The 3,380-nt window shown below is 45.7% G+C and overlaps 1 protein-coding gene and 1 long non-coding RNA gene across 7 annotated transcripts in view; both read right to left on the bottom strand.

Annotated features, from left to right (window-relative positions):
• The window catches only part of LOC148144961 (uncharacterized), a 78,449-nt gene that overhangs the window by 48,693 nt on the left and 26,376 nt on the right, over window positions 1-3,380 (bottom strand). The window lies entirely within an intron of this gene.
• Window positions 1-3,380, bottom strand: part of LOC148144962 (uncharacterized) — a 78,343-nt gene that overhangs the window by 48,693 nt on the left and 26,270 nt on the right. Inside the window, exon 1 of one of the 6 annotated variants that reach the window (XM_087975539.1) lies at window positions 1,477-1,773. The exons of 4 other annotated variants lie outside the window; for them this stretch is intronic. The gene's annotated coding sequence lies outside the window, so the exon portion shown is untranslated. Of the gene's footprint in view, window positions 1-1,053; window positions 1,079-1,476; window positions 1,774-3,380 lie in introns of those variants that run through there. One more of the 6 variants, XM_087975541.1, reaches the window with a different exon arrangement.

Here is a 3,380-nt window from a genome sequence, read left to right as displayed (position 1 = left end):
AGGGAAAAACTGAACATACAGACGTGACAAGCATTCGTAGCAAGCCAGAATCACAGATGTACAGCACAGAAACAGTCCCTTCAGTCCATGCTGACCAGATATCCTAAATCAATCTCGTCCCATTTGATAGCACTTGGCCCATTTCCCTCTAAATGTTTCCCAACATATACCCAGCCAGATACCTTTTAAAAGGTTGTAATTGTACCAGCAACCACCTCTTCCTCTGGCAGCTCATTCTTTACACACACCACCCTCTGTGCATAGGAGTTGCCCCTTAGGTTTCTTTTAAATCTCACCCTAAACCTATGAGCAATCCCAGATCAAAGATCTTGTCTATTTACCCTCGCCATGCCCCACATTATTTATACAAGGTTGTAGGGTCACCCCTGTGGGATATAGTTAAAGCAGTGTTACTTCTGCAACCATAATTGCTTCTGCAAGGTAAATGAACTAACGCCAGTGTATAATTGTTTCAGCCAAGAGTGGAGTTAACAAGAATGAAAAATTGCTTTTGTATGAGCTAAAATGTGCATACATGAAATGTACCTGCAAATGGTAGATGTTACAGACAAACAGATAAGGTGCTGTGAGGGGAGGGGGTGGAGGTTAAGCTAGACATGCTTGTACAAACAGTTATAAGCATCTGTTTCCTGCTTCTGCAAAAACAAAAAAAAACACCATCAGGGAGGTCAGAAGGTTCAGTGTCGGCGAAAAATGGGAGGAAATGTTGCTTTCGCAAACAAGGAAGCAGCTGGCGGTGAAAGGGGATATACGATATATACTTTGTTCACGCACAAGGCTGAATAAGGCAAGGCTGAGTAATGGACGCCACCAGGAAAGAATGGAGGGACAAACCGATCTTTTGCGGATCAGCTTGGAACATCAGGGCGGGGGGAAATGGGAATGAGGGAAAGAAGCTGAATGTGCTGGAGCAAGGTGGAGGAAGAACAGAGGATGCAAAGCCGGCTTGAACAAAACAGGAGATATCCAGCCCTCCCCCTTCCAAATCTCTATCCTTCAGTCCCTCCTCACCCGGGTAACTAAGACACATACCTGAGTTTGCGGAGGCTGCTCCCTCCCTGCATTCACTCCAGTTGCTACAAGTGACCAATTTCCCCTCCTCCCATCTCTGCCTCCCTCCCAGGATGAAGAGTCGGCCAGAGGGCGGGAGATTCACTTTGAAACTGACAGGGCCACATCCGTCTTGTGACGTCACAAGAAACTAGGGACGGGACGAGGAAAAGTGACGGCTTAGGGGGCGGGGCATGGCCCACAGCGGGCCGCCGCACTGCGCATGCGCTGCGCCTGCAGCACACGGGGAGGAGAACACACTTTCCAAAACAACCCTCCCTTCAGAGAATCCCCACAGTGTGGAAGCAGGCCACTCGGCCTCACCGACCCTCCCAAGGGTCACCCACCCACACCCATTCCCCTGTCCCCGTTGCTCTTCATTTATCCCTGAGTCATGCACCTTACCTGCATATTATGCCTAATTTAGCATGGGGAAAAACAATGACTGCAAATGCTGGAAACCGGATTTTGGATTAGTGGTGCTGGAAAAGCACAGCAGTTCAGGCAGCATCCGAGGAGCAGCAAAATCGACGTTTCGGGCAAAAGCCCTTCATGAGGAATAGAGGCAGAGTGCCTGCAGGGTTCAGATCCGAACTCTGCTGGTTTAAAGGTGGTCCGGAGTCTGTGTAGGATGAGTTGGTTACGGAGGCAGGCACCAAGGAAACAAACGTGGCTGTGGTCGCGAGTCTGAGGACATGGTCAAAGAGCCTCAGGAGAGGAAACGTGTTGGGAGTTGCAGTGGGAGAGGGATTCCTTGAGATTCTTGTAGAGAGAGGAGGAAAACTTCTTCAAGGCAGGCATCCTTGCAAGAGGATTCACTGTAGGGTTAAAATCAACTAGGTAAAAACAAGGACTGCAGATACTAGAAACCAGATTCTAGAATCACACAACTCCAGGTTGTAGTCCAACAGGCTTCTTTGGAAGCAGTAACTGTTGGAGTGCTGCCTCTTCATCAGGTGGTTGTGGAGGATAAGATCCTAAGACACAATTTAGAGCAAAACAGTCCAGTGTCCTGCCACTGAAATGGTATATTGAACAAACCTGGATTGTTCAGTCTTCCACCTTTTCAAATCGGTTACGTGTCTCATTACAATGTAAATCACAGAACATCTTGTTGTCACCTTCTTAAGATAACAAGGTTTTATAGCAAAAGCTCAAGCCATGATTAAATGGCGGAGTGGACTCGATGGGCTGAATGGCCTTACTTCCGCTCCTATGTCTTATGGTCTTATCTCAGCTCAGACAATGCATTAAAGGTGTGAGGTCAGAGTCTGCCTGTATCCCAATCTTGAGTCAGACTGGTTCTGTTTCAAGTCGAATTTACAAACTATCATATGTATTGACTGCCTGCAGATTTTTCCTTTAAAAAATGCACAAATATCTGCAAATATACATCTCTCTTCCCCCCCCCCCCCCCCCACACACACACACACACACACACACACAAGTTTGTTGGGTGAATTTGTACTTGCAGAATTATGTCTTACTTTGCTCAAAAACTGCATGAATCCATGTAAGATTCTGTAAGTCAGTTTAACCATTGTGGCACAGACAATCTCACACAGGGGAACTCACACCTTCAATACATTATCTGGGCTAACGCGACACCAATTGGTAAAGTTCACTTGAGGATTTAACTATTTCAAAAGGTTTTGTGATTTACATTTGAAAGAACTGAAATAATCATGGTCATTCGAACAGATGAAAGACTTAAACAATCTGGGTCTTTTTCAATATGTACTTTCAGTTACATCACACTATAAACTGTTGCAATAAATTCTGTGTCTTACAATCTTATATTCCACAATCCCCTGAAGGAGCTGCACTCCGAAAGTTAGTGCTTCCAATTAAACTTGTTGGACAGAATTCCTCAAGTAGGGCACCATAAGAATCCTGGGAGACTGCTATTTCCTGTTTACTTCATAATGAACAAACATTAAGCACGATCGCCTATTTATTTCTCATTTTGTTTCATTTTTCTTGTTGAATTCCCTGCGATGATGTGGGAGAATTATTAGATTTGGGTCAGCCATTTGGTCACATATTAAAGCCTGGAAACCATTTTGAATCTCAGCTTAGTGCCTGCTTGCTAAAGTTTGTCTTTCCCAGGCTCAGCGGAGACGGTTGGCTTTGCAGCTGTGCTGCTTCCTGATAAACAAATTCTTTCCTGACATGGGGCTTTATTTCCATCCCCCACAGTTGGCGAGTCAGGCAGGAGGTACCCTGGTCCTGCCAGGTCACCGGCCGATATCCTTGGAGAGATGAAATATAGAGGGTGGTTGCTGCTTTTGTTGTGTCCAAAATAAAGA

The sequence above is a fragment of the Chiloscyllium plagiosum genome, unplaced genomic scaffold (genome assembly GCF_037043375.1).
Source record: "Chiloscyllium plagiosum isolate Xiang-an unplaced genomic scaffold, Cpla_swu_hap1 HiC_scaffold_27, whole genome shotgun sequence".
Lineage (NCBI taxonomy): Eukaryota > Metazoa > Chordata > Chondrichthyes > Orectolobiformes > Hemiscylliidae > Chiloscyllium > Chiloscyllium plagiosum.
This window is presented reverse-complemented; position numbering and strand designations above follow the sequence as displayed.